The sequence below is a fragment of the Molossus molossus genome, unplaced genomic scaffold (genome assembly GCF_014108415.1).
Source record: "Molossus molossus isolate mMolMol1 unplaced genomic scaffold, mMolMol1.p scaffold_m16_p_7, whole genome shotgun sequence".
NCBI classification, from domain to species: Eukaryota; Metazoa; Chordata; class Mammalia; order Chiroptera; family Molossidae; genus Molossus; species Molossus molossus.
The window spans coordinates 108,052,776-108,070,784 of record NW_023425401.1 but is presented as its reverse complement, the minus strand read 5'-3'; the positions used below and the strand labels follow the sequence as shown (position 1 = coordinate 108,070,784).

The window sequence follows — 18,009 nt, the reverse complement described above, 5'->3', positions numbered from 1 at the left end:
ACAACCAAGTCTCTACCCTAAATAAGAATAGGTTTCCCACCTTCTCCTCTTTCACTTTGGACAAAGGTAATCTTCATGATCTGACTCCACTTCCTCAAGTTATTCCTCATCTCTCCATCTTATCAGTCACCTAGTCCTATGGTTTTATCCTGTAAGTTTCTCCAGATTCCTTTTCTCCTCTGCATGGGGTTCCTTGCTCTGTGTGTTGTTGGGCGAGCTCTTGAACTCTATCCATTCCTGTTTCTTTCCCTTAAATGGGGACAAGTTTTGTGACAAATATGGCAACATAAGATAAATTGCCCAGCATGGTACTAGCACATAGTAGGTGCTTAAAAGGTCATATTAGTTCCTTGTCTGGCGGCATACTCCATTCTTTGTGATGTCTCCTAAGTGATGTCCTGAAATAAAGGAGTTGACTGTATTGTTTCTTAGACTGTGCAGGGCTCCTGTTGCCCAAAGAACGAAGTCAGATCTCTAGCTCCTTCCTCATAGACTCTCTCTGCTCTAACCATGTGCCTCCAACATTGGGTCGCAGAAATGCTCCTTCTGCTGTGGGTGGGAGTCGGGCTCTCCCAAGGGATCTTGAGAAGAGCATTTCCAAGTTCCGTGCACGGGAGATTGTGGGCAGCAAGGTGGTTTATTGGTTATGGCTGCCCCTGCCCCTGTGCTTCCAAAGTCCCATTTCCCTCCGTCATGCCGTGGAAGAAGTCCAGCCGTGTCTTCAGCAGGGCCAGATAAAGCCCAGTGTCCAGTTTCTGCTTCACAGTCCTCAGTAGCCCTCGAGGTCTGTGGGTCCCCGGTGGGACTAGGCACACATGATGCAGGGAGAGAGAGACAGAGAGAAAGGGGTAGAGAGAGAACTCTGACCCTAACGGAGAGACAGATTCTTTGTTCATCTGGAGTTGGATACTCTTTGACTTGACAGGAACCAGAAACTTGTTTAAAATAGCCAATCAGCTTGAGACATTGAGCGACTCATCCAAGGTAACACTGTCTAACTCACCCCTGGGCACCTGGGCGGCTCTGACACTTAGAAAACAAAGCTGATGTTGGCCGGGTGCTCCAGTTGAGCCAGAGGACTGCAGGGAACAGCTCACCTTCACCCTTAATGAGTCCAGCAGTGTGACTGGACTGCAGCCTCCTGAGTCCTCAGCCTCCTTCAGGACTTCACCTCCCAGCGTGCTTGTCGGATGGAAGGCGGGCTGTGAAGGGAGCTGGGGAGACTGTTCAAAACGGTACACAGGGGGCACCCGGATTTGAACCGGGGACCTCTTGATCTGCAGTCAAATGCTCTACCCCTGAGCTATACCCCCTTCTGCTATGGTATGACTTAATTAACACTGTTCATCTCTACAGCCACACCCAGGCAACCTATAAACTTATGAGTTGCCACATCAGAATGGACCTCTCTTGGGAGTTCCCAGACCTGCTTCAGTGAAAACTCATCAAGCTCTTGTACAACAGGAGACAGGCTCCCTCCTCAGAAGCCCTACAGCCTGTGTCCTGGCCTACAATCCCTGGTTGTGGCAAGCAGCCTGGAGAAGCTCTGACATTGGCTGTCAGTATGGCCTTCAAGTTAAACACCTGTGCCATCATGGTGGGTGCCTGAGAAACACAAACTCCACCTCATTGAGGTGTCTATCCAAACCCACTTGATGAGGGGCTGACCCTCATGGCTGACATTCCATTGAGGGTACTTTCTACTAAAATATAACTAGGAAACAGGATGACCGTCCCAACTCCCATTTCTTCAGTTAATATAGATAGAGAATGATCCACTCCAAGAAATTGACAAAAGTATGCAGCTGAGCAGACATAGGAGGCTCTAAAAGTGTTAATGGTCTTATGCCAATATAGTTCTTTGATTTCCTAATACTTTTGTTTATGGTTTAGAAATCCATGTTGACCAGTGATATTGGACGGTTTTTTGGTCTTCTTATCCTGTCTTTGTTTTTTGTGGTGTTTTTGTTTTTTTTTATGTCATTAGACTATTTTCATTAAATGAGCTGGGAAAGGTACCACTGCTTTAGTTTTTATTCTCCAGAAGTGTTCATGTAAGTTATAATAAAAATAATAATTTACATTGTTCTTGAAGTGCTTGGTATAACACATATTGAAACTACCTGTGCCTGGAGGGTTTTTTACAATGGTAAACATTTTCATTATGAATTCCATGTCCTCAGTAGTTAAAGGATAATTCATGATTTCTATTTCTTCTTGTGTCAATTTTGGGAAAACTAAGCCAGAGGACAAATACTACTAGTGTCAGTGTAAAGTAAGATTCTGTTGGAGAGAAGTTACAAACAATACATCAGTATGTCTGTAATTCCCCAAACTTTCTTTCTCCCAAGAAAACATGTTCTTGGGCTGGACACAATTGGATATACCCTCCCCGGTATTCTAGGAGACATTTTTAGTTTGTGCCACCGCATATATTTACGGAGAAGTTTGGAAAGACTACATAACAATGGAAGCCTTGGAATGAAGAAAAGAGCCTTGCTGAAAGACAGGAGAGTATGGAGCTTTGCCACTAATTGCATAGGAGGTTAGCATACTAGTACCAGTATCAGCTAAAATCTTGTATTGTTTCCTTGAACCAGCTTAATGCTGCTGCATCGACTAGAGTGGAGTAATGAGGAGGAAGAGAGGACCAGCACCATCTAGCAGACAAGGGATTCTTCTCTACTCAAGTAAGACTTATTTTTCTAGGAAATTTTTCCATGGCATCTTAATATTGGCATTTAATTGGCATAAAGTCACTCATAAAATTGTTACGATCTTTTTAACATCTTTGGATATTGTAGTAATGTCTGCTTTTCAATTCCTTATATTGGTTATTAGTGGTTTTTCTTTTTACTTTGTCAGTCTTGTCTGGGTTATCATTTTCGTTATTTGTTTCAAAGAACAATATTTGCTTCATTGACCTTACTCAGGGAGAGAGACACAGAGAGAAAGGGGTAGAGAGAACCCTGACCCTAACAGAGAGACAGATTCATGGTTCATCTGGAATTGGATACTCTTAGACTTGACAGGAACCAGAAACTTGTTTAAAATAGCCAATCAGCATGAGAGATTGAGCGACTCATCCAAGGTAACACTGTCTACCTCACCCCTGGGCACCTGGGAGGCTCTGACACTTAGAAAACAAAGCTGACGTTGGCCGGGTGCTCCAGTTGCCGCCAGAGGTCTGCAGGGAACAGCTCTCCTTCACCCTTAATGAGTCCAGCAGTGTGACTGGACTGCAGCCTCCTGAGTCCTCAGCCTCCTTCAGGACTTCACCTCCCAGCGTGCAAAACGGTACACAGGGGGCACCCGGATTTGAACCGGGGACCTCTTGATCTGCAGTCAAATGCTCTACCCCTGAGCTATACCCCCTTCTGCTATGGTATGACTTAATTAACACTGTTCATCTCTACAGCCACACCCAGGCTACCTATAAACTTATGAGTTGCCACTTCAGAATGGACCTCTCTTTGGAGTTCCCGAACCTGCTACAGTGAAAACTCATCAAGCTGTGCCCTGGCCGGTTTGGCTCAGCGGTTGGAGCATCGGCCTGCGGTACAGAAAACTCATCAAGCTGTTGCACAATAGGAGACAGGCTCCCTCCTCAGAAGCCCTACAGCCTGTGTCCTGGCCTACAGTCCCTGGGTGTGGCCGGCAGCCTGGAGAAGCTCTGACATTGGCTGTCAGTATGGCCTTCAAGTTAAACACCTGTGCCATCATGGTGGGTGCCTGAGAAACACAAACTCCACCTCATTGAGGTGTCTATCCAAACCCACTTAAAGAGGGGCTGACCCTAACAGGCTGACATTCCACTGAGGGTACTTTCTACTGAAATATAACTAGGACACGGGATGACCGTCCCAACTCCCATTTCTTCAGTTAATATAGATAGAGAATGATCCACTCCAAGAAATTGACAAAAGTATGCAGCTGAGCAGACATAGGAGGCCCTAAAAGTGTTAATGGTCTTATGCCAATATAGTTTGTTGATTTCCTAATACTTTTGCTTATGGTTTAAAAATCCATGTTGACCAGTGATATTGTACAGTTGTTTTGTCTTCTTATCCTGTCTTTGTTTTTTTTATATCATTAAACTAATTTCATTAAATGAGCTGGGAAAGGTACCACTGCTTTAGTTTTTATTCTCCATAAGTGTTCATGTAACTTATAATAAAAATAATAATTTACATTGTTCTTGAAGTGCTTGGTATAACACATATTGAAACTACCTGTGCCTGGAGGGTTTTTTACAATGGTAAACATTTTCATTATGAATTCCATGTCCTCACTAGTTAAAGGATAATTCATGATTTCTATTTCTTCTTGTGTCAATTTTGGGAAAACTAAGCCAGAGGACAAATACTACTAGTGTCAGTGTAAAGTAAGGTTTTATTAGAGAGAAGTTACAAACAATACATCAGTATGTCTGTAATTCCCCAAACTTTCTTTCCCCCAAGAAAACATATTCTTGGGCTGGACACAATTGGATATACCCTCCCTATATTCTAGGAGATATTTTTAGTTTTTGCCACCACATATATTTACAGAAACGTTTGGATGGACTACATAACAGTGGAAGCCTTGGAATGAAGGAAAGAGCCTTGCTGAAAGACAGGAGAGCATGGAGCTTTGCCACTAATTGCAAAGAAGGTTGGCATACTAGTACCATTATCAACTAAAACCTTGTATTGTCTCCTTGAACCAGCTTAGTCCTGCTACACCGACTAGAGTGGAGTAATGAGGAGGAAGAGAGGACCAGCACCATCTAGTAGACAACGGATTCTTCTCTACTCAAGGAAGGCGTATTTTTCTAGGAAATTTTCCATGCCATCTTAATATTGGCTTTTAATTGGCATAAATTCACTCATAATATTGTGTGACGATCTTTTTAACATCTTTGGAAATTGTACTAATGTCTGCTTTTTATTTTTTTTTTCCTTTATTTTTTTTTGTTCAGGTAGAGTGGGAGGGAGAGAGAGGAACAGAGAGAGAGAAACATCGATGTGAAGGGACACATCGAGTGGTTGCCACCCGCACAACCGACCAGGGCTGGGGACAAACTGCAACCGAGGTACGTGCCCTTAGCGGGAAGTGAACCCGGGTCTCTCAGGACCACAGGCCGACGCTCTAACCGCTGAGCCAAACCGGCCAGGGCAATGTCTGCTTTTTAATTCCTGACATTGGTTAATAGTGGTTTTTCTTTTTACTTTGTGAGTCTTGTCTGGGTTATCCTTTTCGTTATTTGTTTCAAAGAACAATATTTGCTTCATTGACCTTATCTCATAAATTTGTTTTCTTTTTTTTTTTGATTCCTCACCCAAGGGTACTTTTCTGTTTATCATCAGATATAGTAGGAAAGAGGGACAGAGAGAGACGCAGGTAGAAACATTGACGAGATAGGACCACATCGACTGGCTGCCTCCCGCATGACCACACCAGGGCTGGGGACAAACTGCAACCGAGGTACATGCCCTTGACAGGAATTGATCCCATGACTCATTGGTCCGAGGGCTGACTCTCTAACCGCTGAGCCAATCCACCTAGGGCATAAATTTGTTTTCTATTTCATCAATTTATACTTTCACTAATTAATTTTTATTATTTTCTTCCTTATTTCTTTGGGTTTATTTTATTGTCCCCTTCATGCTTTTTTGGTGTATAGATGCTCAGTTCGTTAATTTTTGCTTTTTCCTTTCATAATACGGTAGATGCATTAAGGCTATACATTGCCCTCTGAGTACTACTATAGTTGCAACTGACAAGTTTCAATATGTAGTGTTTTCATCATCATTTAAATAAAAATATATTCTAATTCCTAACTCAACTGCAATTACTGCGTTTCTCCGTCGGTTATTTAGACATATAATTTTAAAAGTCCAAACCTATAGTAGTTTTCTGGTTATTTGTTGTATCTTTTAGAATTTTTTTTTGTTATTGATTTCTAGCTTTATTTTAGTCAGAAAACATTTTCTTTTTGATCTAATTGCTTTGGAATTTGTTAAGACGTGCTTTATGTTCAGTACACAGTCAATTTCTGTCAGTATATCATGTGTGCTTAGGGAAAAAAAGGCAAGTTCTGCAACTATGGAGTGTAATGTTCTTTACATGTTAATTAAGTAAGTTTGTTAATCATGTTGTTCAAATCTTTATTCTTCTGCTATTATGTCTGCTTGTTCTATCAATTCCCAAAAAAGGATTTTTGAAATATCTCACATGATTGTTGGTTTATCCATTTCTCGTTTTTAATTTTGTTCATTTCTATTTTTTTATTTTTTTTTTATTTTTCCAAATCGTTATTGTTGGATGTAAAATGTATTACAGATGTTCCACATTTTTCCCCCATTGACCCCCTCCTCCCCACTCCCGCCCCTCTCCCACCTTTTCCCACACTATTGTCTGTGTCCATTGGTTATGCATATAAGTTCTTTGGTTTATTTCTTCCCACCCCCCCCCAACCCTTTTCCCTTTGAGGTTTGTCAGTCTAGCAATGAGTTTGTGCTTCTTAATCCCTTCACCTTTTTCACCCATTCCCCCAACCCCATTCCCAACTGGCAACCAATAAAATGTTCTCTGTATCTATGAGAATGTTTCTGTTCTTCCTGTTCATTTTGTTTGTAGATTCCATTGTCGATAGATATGTATTCATTGCCATTTTGTTTGTTCATACATTTTATCTTTTTCTTCAAAAAGACCCTTCATCATTTCATATAATAACGGTTTGGTGGTGATGAACTCCTTTAACTTTTTCTTGTCTGGGAAAGTTTTTGTATGTCCATCGATTCTAAATGACAGCTTTGCAGGATAGAGTAATTTTGGTTGTAGGTTCTTGGTTTTCATCACTCTGAATATTTCTTGCCACTCCCTTCTGGCCTGCAAAGTTTCTTTTGAGAAATCAGCTGACAGCCTAATGGGTACTCCCTTGTAGGTAACTAGCTGCCTTTCTCTTGCTGCTTTTAATATTCTCTCTTTGTCTTGAACCTTTTGCATTTTGATGATGATGTGTCTTGGTGTGGGCCTCTTGGGGTTCATCTTGTTTGGGACTCTCTGTGTTGTATGTCTGTTTCCTTCACCAAGTTAGGAAAGTTTTCTGCCATTATTGTTTCAAACAGGTTTTCGATTTCTTGTTCTCTCTCTTCTCCTTCGGGCACCCCCAAGATGCGAATGTTGGCACGCTTGAAGTTATCCCAGAGGCTCCTTACTCTATCCTCATTTTTTTGGATTCTTTTTTCTTTTTGCTCTTCTGATTGGGGATTTTTTGCTTCCTTATATTCCAAATCGATGGTTTGCTCCTTGGATCTACATACTCTATTATTGAAGCTGTGTAAATTATTCTTTATTTCAGTTAATGCCTCCTTTAATTCTAACTGTGTATCCATGATTTCTAACTGGTACTTTTTTATGCTCTTGATGCCCTCCCTAAGTTCACTGAGGTTCTCACTAAGTTCATTGAGCATCCTTATAAGCAGTATTTTGAACTCAGTATCTGTTAGGTTGCTTATCTCCCTTTCGCTTAGTTCTTTTATTGGGGTTTTGTTCTGTTCTTTCATTTGGGACCTGTTTCTTTGTATCCTCATTTTGGCTGCCTCCCTGTGTTTGTTTCTGTGTATTACTTAATGAGAGGTATGGGGCTCGCTGAGACCCGGTGCTGCTCGTTTGAAAGAATTTAGGAAAAGCCTGAAGCAGGATCCAAGACCGGCCAATCCTATGGTTAAGCAAGTGGCAACAGCTTGAAAGTTGTGTGGGACGGGGCGGGGCCTCAGGGAGTCACCAGGGCGGGGCTACGAGTGTGAGCCAGGTTGCTGGAGTCCCAGATATGGCTTCTGTCTGCCGCCCCCAGGAAGGGCTCACCAAAGGAACAAAGGCCTCTGACAGCACGTTTGTCCCCGAGGAAGCCCCTTCTCCAGCTCTCGCTCCAGTGCCAAACAGCTCAGTTCTTCCCTGTGTGTCTCTGGTGCCCTTCGAGCTGCCTCCCCTCCGAGCTTAGAGGGAGAGAGTCTGATAAGTCCGTGCGCGGGCCCTTTAAGGAGCTGCCTGGGGCTCCAGCCGCTTCAGCTTCCCTGAGCCTCAGTTTCCGCTGGTTTTTCCAGCCAGAAGTTATGGGGACTCTCTTCCTGGCACTGGAACCCTGAACGGGACACCTGGTGTGGGACGGGGAACCCTCAGTCCTCAGGAAGGACCTTCCCAGCCACGGGATCCTCCTGATTTTTATCCACCACGCTTGGGTGTGGGACCAGCCCGTCTCGCCGCTGCGCCGCCGCCCCCCCCCTCGCGCCGCCGCCCCTCCTACCGGTCTGGATGTAGCTGCTTTTTTTTTTTTCCTTAGTTCCGTAGTTGTACGACTTCCATTCAGCTTGATTTCAGGCGGTTTTGAATGATGGTTGTTCTGTAGTTTAGTTGTAACTTTGATGTGGTTGTGGGAGGACTCCATACCGCGTTTACCTACGCCACCATCTTGACCGGAAGTCCTGTTCATTTCTACTTATCGTAATATGTTTTAAGACTACGTGATTAGGTGCATCAAATTTAGAATTGCTATACTTTCCTAGTGAATTGAACTTTTGTCACTACAAAAAAAAGGGCTTTTTAAAATCCCATTTTGCCTCAAAACTATTTCATCTGGTAATAATATGGCTACACTACATAAGGTTGTCATTAGTATATTTTTCTGTGGTTTCATTTTTAATGACTGTATCCTTATGTTTTATATGTGTCTCCCATGAACAACATATAGTTGAAGTGTTGTTGTTTTTTATTTTATTTTATTTTTATTTTTGATTTTAGAGAGAGATGAAGGGAGAGGGAGAAAGAGATAGAAACATGGATGAGAGAGAACATCGATTGGCTGCCTCCTGCATGCCCCCCACTGGGGATTTGGCCCACAACCTGGGCATGTGCCCTGACCAGGAATCGAACTGGCCCCTCTTGGTGCAGGGTCGGTACTCAACCACTGAGCCACACCGGACGGGCTTTATCAGTACTCTTGTTCCTTAACTGAATTCAGTTCTTTCTCAGTCCTGTTCCTTCCCCTGCCAAAAGCACAACCAAGTCTCTACCCTAAATAAGAATAGGTTTCCAACCTCCTCCTATTTCACTTTGGATTAGGGTAATCTTCATGATATGACTGCACTTCCTCAAATTATTCCTCATCTCTCCATCTCATCAGTCACCTAGTTCTATGGTTTTATCCTGTAAGTTCTCCAGAATTCCTTTTCTCCTCTGCATGGGGTTCCTTGCTCTGTGTGTTGTTGGGCGAGCTCTTGAACTCTATTCATTACCGTTTCTTTCCCTTAAATGGGGACAAGTTTTTGTGACAAATATGGCAACTTAAGATAAATTTCCCAGCATGGTACTAGCACATAGTAGGTGCTTAAAAAGGTCATATTAGTTCCTTGTCTGGCGGCAAACTCCATTCTTTGTAATGTCTCCTAAGTGATGTCCTGAAATAAAGGAGTTGACTGTGTTGTTTCTTTGCCGTGTGCAGGGCTCCTGTAGTCCACAGAACAAAGTCAGAACTCTAGCACCTTCCTCACAGACTCTCTCTGCTCTAACGATGGGCCTCCAACATAGGGTCGCAGAAATGCTCCTTGTGCTGTGGGTGGGAGTCGGGCTCTCCCACGGGATCTTGAGAAGAGCATTTCCAGGTCCCATGCACGGGAGGTTGTGAGGTGGCAAGGTGGTTTATTGGTGATGGCTGCCCCTGCCCCTGGGCTTCCAAAGTCCCATTTCCCTCCGTCGTGCCATGGAAGAAGTCCAGCCGTGTCTTCAGCAGGGCCAGATAAAGCCCAGTGTCCAGTTTCTGCTTCACAGTCCTCAGTAGCCCTCGAGGTCTGTGGATCCCAGGTGGGACTAGACACATACGATGCAGGGAGAGAGAGACAGAGAGAAAGGGGTAGAGAGAGAACCCTAACCCTAACAGAGAGACTGATTCTTTGTTCATCTGGAATTGGATACTCTTAGACTTGACAGGAACCAGAAACTTGTTTAAAATAGCCAATCAGCTTGAGACATTGAGCGACTCATCCAAGGTAACACTGTCTACCTCACCCCTGGGCACCTGGGAGGCTCTGACACTTAGAAAACAAAGCTGACGTTGGCCGGGTCTCCAGTTGCCGCCAGAGGACTGCAGGGAACAGCTCACCTTCACCCTTAATGAGTCCATCAGTGTTACTGGACTGCAGCCTCCTGAGTCCTCAGCTTCCTTCAGGACTTCACCTCCCAGCGTGCTTGTCGGATGGAAGGCGGGCTGTGAAGGGAGCTGGGGAGACTGTTCAAAATGGTACACAGGGGGCACCCGGATTTGAACCGGGGACCTCTTGATCTGCAGTCAAATGCTCTACCCCTGAGCTATACCCCCTTCTGCTATGGTATGACTTAATTAACACTGTTCATCTCTACAGCCACACCCAGTCAACCTATAAACTTACGAGTTGCCACTTCAGAATGGACCTCTCTTGGGAGTTCCCAGACCTGCTTCAGTGAAAACTCATCAAGCTGTTGTACAACAGGAGACAGGCTCCCTCCTCAGAAGCCCTACAGCCTGTGTCCTGGCCTACAGTCCCTGGGTGTGGCCAGCAGCCTGGAGAAGCTCTGACATTGGCTGTCAGTATGGCCTTCAAGTTAAACACCTGTGCCATCATGGTGAGTGCCTGAGAAACACAAACTCCACCTCACTGAGGTGTCTATCCAAACCCACTTGTAGAGGGGCTGACCCTCACGGCCTGACATTCCATTGAGGGTACTTTCTACTAAAATATAACTAGGACACGGGATGACCGTCCCAACTCCCATTTCTTCAGTTAATATAGATAGAGAATGATCCACTCCAAGAAATTGACACAAGTATGCAGCTGAGCAGACATAGGAGGCCCTAAAAGTGTTAATGGTCTTATGCCAATATAGTTCTTTGATTTCCTAATACTTTTGTTTATGGTTTAGAAATCCATGTTGACCAGTGATATTGGACAGTTGTTTTGTCTTCTTATCCGGTCTTTGTTTTTTTGTGTGTTTAACTAATTTCATTAAATGAGATGGGAAGGGTACCACTGCTTTAGTTTTTATTCTCCAGAAGCGTTTATGTAAGTTACAATAAAAATAATAATTTACATTGTTCTTTAAGTGTTTGGTATAACACATATTGAAACTACCTGTGCCGGGAGGGTTTTTTACAATGGTAAACATTTTATTATGAATTCCATGTCTTCAGTAGTTAAAGGATAATTCATGATTTCTTTTTCTTCTTGTGTCAATTTTGGGAAAACTAAGCCAGAGGACAAATACTACTAGTGTCATTGTAAAGTAAGGTTTTATTAGAGAGAAGTTACAAACAGTACATTAGGATGTCTGTAATTCCCCAAACTTTCTTTCCCCCAAGAAAACATATTCTTGGGCTGGACACAATTGGATATACCCTCCCCGGTATTCTAGGAGACATTTTTAGTTTGTGCCACCGCATATATTTACAGAGAAGTTTGGAAGGACTACATAACAGTGGAAGCCTTGGAATGAAGGAAAGAGCCTTGCTGAAAGACAGGAGAGTATGGAGCTTTGCCACTAATTGCACAGGTGGTTGGCATGCTACTACCATTATCAGCTAAAATCTTGTATTGTTTCCTTGAACCAGCTTAGTTCTGGTACACCAACTAGAGTGGAGTAATGAGGAGGAAGAGAGGACCAGCACCATCTAGCAGACTAAGGATTCTTCTCTACTCAAGTAAGGCGTATTTTTCTAGGAAATTTTCCATGCCATCTTAATATTGGCATTTAATTGGCATGTAGTCACTCATAATATTGTGTGACGAATTTTTTAATATCTTTGGATATTGTAGTAATATCTGCTTTTTAATTCCTTATATTGGTTATCAGTGGTTTTTCTTTTTACTTTGTCAGTCTTGTCTGCGTTACCATTTTCGTTATTTGTTTCAAAGAACAATATTTGCTTCATTGACCTTATCTCATAAATTTGTTTTCTCTTTTTTTTGATTCCTCACCCAAGGATACTTTTCTGTTTATCATCAGATAGAGTAGGAAAGAGGGACAGAGAGAGACGCAGGTAGAAACATTGACGAGATAGAACCACATCGACTGGCTGCCTCCCGCACGACCACACCAGGGCTGGGGACAAACTGCAACCGAGGTACATGCCCTTGACAGGAATTGAACCCATGACTCATTGGTCCGAGGGCTGACTCTCTAACCGCTGAGCCAATCCACCCAGGGCATAAATTTGTTTTCTATTTCGTCAGTTTATACTTTCACTAATTAATTTTTATTATTTTCTTCCTTATTTCTTTGGGTTTATTTTATTGTCCCCATCATGCCTTTTTGGTGGATAGATGCTTAGTTAGTTAATTTTTGCTTTTCCTTTTCATAATACTGTAGATGCATTAAGGCAATACATTGCCCTCTGAGTACTACTATAGTTGCGACTGACAAGTTTCAATATGTAGTGTTTTTATCATCATTTAAATAAAAATATATTCTGCCCTGGCTGGTTTGGCTCAGCGGTTGGAGTGTTGGCCTGCGGACCAGAGACTCCCAGGTTCGGTTCCCGCTAGGGGCACGTACCAAAAAAATAAATAAATAAAAATATATTCTAATTCCTAACTCAACTGCAATTACTGCTTTTCTCAGTCAGTTATTTAGACATATAATTTTTAAAGTCCAAACGTATAGAAGTTTTCTAGTTATTTGTTGGATCTTTTAGTATTTTTTTTGTTATTGATTTCTAGCTTTATTTTAGTCAGAAAACATTTTTTTTTTGATCTAATTGCTTTGTAATTTGTTAAGACATGCTTTATGTTTAGTATACAGTCAATTTCTGTCAGTATACCTTGTGTGCTTTGGAAAAAAATGCAAGTTCTGCAACTATGGAGTGTAATGATCTTTACATGTTAATTAAGTAAGTTTGGTAATCATGTTGTTCAAACTTTCTTTATTTTCCCGGTATTATGTCTGCTTCTTCTATCAATTCACAAAAGAGGAATATTGAAATATCTCACATGATTGTTGGTTTATCCATTTCTCTTTTTTAATTCTGTTCATTTCTCCTCAATATGTTTTAAGGCTATATTATTAGGTGCATCAGATTTTGCTTTGCTATACTTTCCTGGTGAATTGAACTTTTGTCACTACAAAAAAAGGGCTTTTTAAAATCCCTTTTTGCCTCAAAACTATTTCATCTGGTAATAATATAGCCACACTACATATAGTTGTTCCTAGAATATTTTTCTGTTGTTTTATTTTTAATGACTGTATCCTTATGTTTTATATGTGTCTCCAATGAACAACATATAGTTGAAGCGTTGTTGTTTTTATTTATTTTTATTTTTTATTTTAGAGAGATACGAAGGGTTAGGGAGAAAGTGATAGAAACATGGATGAGAGAGAACATTGATTAGCTGCCTCCTGCATGCCCCCCACTGGGGTTTTGGCCCACAATTGGGCATTTGCCCTGACCAGGAATTGAACTGACCCCTCTTGGTGCTTGGGCCCCTCTTGGTGCAAAGTCAGAACTCTAGCACTTTCCTCACAGACTCTCTCTGCACTAACCATGGGCCTCCGACATTGGGTCACAGAAATGCTCCTTCTACTGTGGGTGGGAGTCGGGCTCTCCCAAGGGGTCTTGAGAAGAGCATTTCCAGGACCCGTGCATGGGAGGTTGTGAGGTGGCAAGGTGGTTTACTGGTGATGGCTGCCCCTGCCCCTGGCCTTCCAAAATACCATTTCCCTAAGTCGTGCCGTGGAAGAAGTCCATCTGTGTCTTCAGCAGGGCCAGATAAAGCCCAGTGTCCAGTTTCTGCTTCACAGTCCTCAGTAGCCCTCAAGGTCTGTGGGTCCCAGGTGGGACTAGGCACACATGATGCAGGGAGAGAGAGACAGAGGGAAAGGGGTAGAGAGAGAACCCTAACCCTAACAGACAGACAGATTCTTTGTTCATCTGGAATTGGATACTCTTAGACTTGACAGGAACCAGAAACTTGTTTAAAATAGCCAATCAGCTTGAGAGATTGAGCAACTCATCCAAGGTAACACTGTCTAACTCACCCCTGGGCACCTGGGAGGCTCTGACACTTAGAAAATAAAGCTGACGTTGGCCGGGTGCTCCAGTTGAGCCAGAGGTCTGCAGGGAACAGCTCACCTTCACCCTTAATGAGTCCAGCAGTGTGACTGGACTGCAGCCTCCTGAGTCCTCAGCCTCCTTCAGGACTTCACCTCCCAGCGTGCTTGTCAGATGGAAGGCGGGCTGTGAAGGGAGCTGGGAAGACTATTCAAAACGGTACACAGGGGGCACCCGGATTTGAACCGGGGACCTCTTGATCTGCAGTCAAATGCTCTACCCCTGAGCTATACCCCCTTCTGCTATGGTATGACTTAATTAACACTGTTCATCTCTACAGCCACACCCAGGCTACCTATAAACTTATGAGTTGCCACTTCAGAATGGACCTCTGTTGGGAGTTCCCAGACCTGCTTCAGTGAAAACTCATCAAGCTGTTGTACAACAGGAGACAGGCTCCCTCCTCAGAAGCCCAAAGCCTGTGTCCTGGCCTACAGTCCCGGGGTGTGGCAAGCAGCCTGGAGAAGCTCTGACATTGGCTGTCAGTATGACCTTCAGGTTAAACACCTGTGCCATCATGGTGGGTGCCTGAGAAACACAAACTCCACCTCATTGAGGTGTCTATCCAAACCCACTTGTAGAGGGGCTGACCCTCATGGCCTGACATTCCATTGAGGGTACTTTCTACTAAAATATAACTAGGACACGGGATGACCGTCCCAACTCCCATTTCTTCAGTTAATATAGATAGAGAATGATCCACTCCAAGAAATTGACAAAAGTATGCGGATGAGCAGACATAGGAGGCCCTAAAAGTGTTAATGGTCTTATGCCAATACAGTTCTTTGATTTCCTAATACTTTTGTTTATGGTTTAGAAATCCATGTTGACCAGTGATATTGGACGGTTGTTTTGTCTTCTTATCCTGTCTTTGATTTTGTGTGTGTGTTTGATTTTTTTTTTATATATCATTAAACTAATTTCATTAAATGAGCTGGAAAATATACCACTGCTTCAGTTTTTATTCTCCAGAAGTGTTCATGTAACTTATAATAAAAATAATAATTTGCATTGTTCTTTAAGTGTTTGGTATAACACATATTGAAACTACCTGTGTCTGGAGGGTTTTTTACAATGGTAAATATTTTCATTATGAATTCCATGTCCTCAGTAGTTAAAGAATAATTCATGATTTCTTTTTCTTCTTGTGTCAATTTTGGTAAAACTAAGCCAGAGGACAAATACTACTAGTGTCAGTGTAAAGTAAGGTTTTATTAGAGAGAAGTTACAAACAATACATCAGGATGTCTATATTTCCCCATACTTTCTTTCCCCGAAGAAAACATATTCTTGAGCTGGACACAATTAGATATACCCTCCCCGGTATTCTAGGAGACATTTTTAGTTTGTGCCACCTTTATATATTTACAGAGAAGTTTGGAAGGACTACATAACAGTGGAAGCCTTGGAATGAAGGAAAGAACCTTGCTGAAAGACAGGAGAGCATGGAGCTTTGCCACTAATTGCACAGGAGGTTGGCATACTAGTACCAGTATCAGCCAAAATCTTGTATTGTCTCCTTGAACCAGCTTTGTTCTGCTACACCAACTAGAGTGGCGTAATGAGGAGGAAGAGAGGACCAGCACCATCTATCAGACTAAGGATTCTTCTCTACTCAAGTAAGGTGTATTTTTCTAGGAAATTTGCCATGCCATCTTAATATTGGCATTTAATTGGCATGATGTCACTCATAATATTGTTACGATCTTTTTAACATCTTTGGATATTGTAGTAATGTCTGCTTTTTAATTCCTTATATTGGTTATTAGTGGTTTTTCTTTTTACTTTGTCAGTCTTGTCTGGGTTATCCTTTTCGTTATTTGTTTCAAAGAACAATATTTGTTTCATTGACCTTATCTCATAAATTTGTTTTCTTTTTTTTTGATTCCTCACCCAAGGGTACTTTTCTGTTTATCATCAGATAGAGTAGGAAAGAGGGACAGAGAGAGACGCAGAGAGAGACATTGACGAGATAGAACCACATCAACTGGCTGCCTCCCGCATGACCAGACCAGGGCTGCGGACAAACTGCAACCGAGGTACATTCCCTTGACAGGAATTGAACCCATGACTCATTGGTCCGAGGGCTGACTCTCTAACCACTGAGCCAATCCACCCAGGGCATAAATTTGTTTTTTATTTCATCAATTTATACTTTCACTAATTAATTTTTATTATTTTCTTCCTTATTTCTTTGGGTTTATTTTATTGTACCCGTCATGCCTTTTTGGGGGATAGACACTTAGTTAGTTAATTTTTGCTTTTTCTTTTCATAATACTGTAGATCCATTAAGGCTATACATTGCCCTCTGAGTACTACTATAGTTGCAACTGACAAGTTTCAATATGTAGTGTTTTCATCATCATTTAAATAAAAATATGTTCTAATTGCTAACTCAACTGCAATTACTGCTTTTCTCCATCAGTTATTTAGCATATAATTTTTAAACTCCAAACGTATAGGAGTTTTCTGGTTATTTGTTGTATCTTTTAGAATTTTTTTTATGTTATTGATTTCTAGCTTTATTTTAGTCAGAAAACATATTCTTTGTGATCTAATTGCTTTGGAATTTGTGAAGACTTGCTTTACGTTCAGTATACAGTCAATTTCTGTCAGTATACCGTGTGTGCTTAGGGGAAAAAAGGCAAGTTCTGCAACTATGGAGTGTAATGATCTTTACATGTTAATTAAATAAGTTTGTTAATCATGTTGTTCAAACCTTCTTTATTTTCCCGCTCTTATATCTGCTTGTTCTATCAATTCACAAAAGAGGAATATTGAAATATCTCACATGATTGTTGGTCTATCCATTTCTCTTTTTTAATCCTGTTCATTTCTACTTAATATGTTTTAAGACTATGTTATTAGGTGCATCAAATTTAGAATTGCTATACTTTCCTAGTAAATTGAACTTTTTTCACTACAAAAAAAAGGCCTTTTTAAAATCCCTTTTTGCCTCAAAACTATTTCATCTGGTAATAATATAACCACACTACATAAGGTTGTTATTAGTATATTTTTCTGTGGTTTTATTTTTAATGACTCTATCCTTATGTTTTATAGGTGTCTCCCATGAACATCATATAGTTGAAGTGTTGTTATTTATTTATTTTTTTAATTTTAGAGAGAGATGAAGGGAGAGGGAGAAAGAAATAGAAACATGGATGAGAGAGAACATCGATTGGCTGCGCCTGCATGCCCCTCACTGGGGATTTGGCCCACAACCTGGGCATGTGCCCTGACCAGGAATCAAACTGGCCCCTCTTGGTGCAGGGTCGATGCTCAACCACTGAGCCACACCGGACGGGCTCTATCTGTACTCTTCTCCCTTAACTGAATTCAGTTCTTTCTCAGTCCTGTTCCTTCCCCTGCCAAAAGCACACTCAAGTCTCGAACCTAAATAAGAATAGGTTTCCCACCTTGTCCTCTTTCACTTTGGATTAAGGTAATCTTCATGATCTGACTGACTTCCTCAAATTATTCCTCATCTCTCCATCTCATCAGTCCCCTAGTCCTATGGTTTTATCCTGTAAGTTTCTCCAGAATTCCTTTTCTCCTCTGCATGGGGTTCCTTGCTCTGTGTGTTGTTGGGCGAGCTCTTGAACTCTATCCGTTCCCGTTTCTTTCCCTTAAATGGGGACAAGTTTTCTGTGACAAATATGGCAACTTAAGATAAATTGCCCAGCATGGTACTAGCACATAGTAGGTGCTTAAAAAGGTCATATTATTTCCTTGTCTGGCAGCAAACTCCATTCTTTGTGATGTCTCCTAAGCGATGTCCTGAAATAAAGGAGTTGACTGTGTTGTATCTTTGCTGTGTGCAGGGCTCCTGTTGTCCACAGAACGAAGTCAGATCTCTAGCACCTTCCTCACAGACTCTCTCTGCTCT

At 41.9% G+C, this 18,009-nt stretch overlaps 4 non-coding genes across 4 annotated transcripts; all 4 read right to left on the bottom strand.

Moving 5' to 3' along the window:
• Window positions 1–1,241: 1,241 nt before the first annotated feature.
• Window positions 1,242–1,313, bottom strand: TRNAC-GCA. The gene has a single exon. It is a non-coding gene; the product is annotated as a tRNA-Cys (tRNA).
• A 1,990-nt stretch (window positions 1,314–3,303) lies between these two features.
• TRNAC-GCA lies at window positions 3,304–3,375 on the bottom strand. The gene has a single exon. It is a non-coding gene; the product is annotated as a tRNA-Cys (tRNA).
• A 6,910-nt stretch (window positions 3,376–10,285) lies between these two features.
• TRNAC-GCA lies at window positions 10,286–10,357 on the bottom strand. Its single transcript has one exon. It is a non-coding gene; the product is annotated as a tRNA-Cys (tRNA).
• Window positions 10,358–14,284: 3,927 nt separating this feature from the next.
• On the bottom strand, window positions 14,285–14,356 carry TRNAC-GCA. Its single transcript has one exon. It is a non-coding gene; the product is annotated as a tRNA-Cys (tRNA).
• Window positions 14,357–18,009: the final 3,653 nt, after the last annotated feature.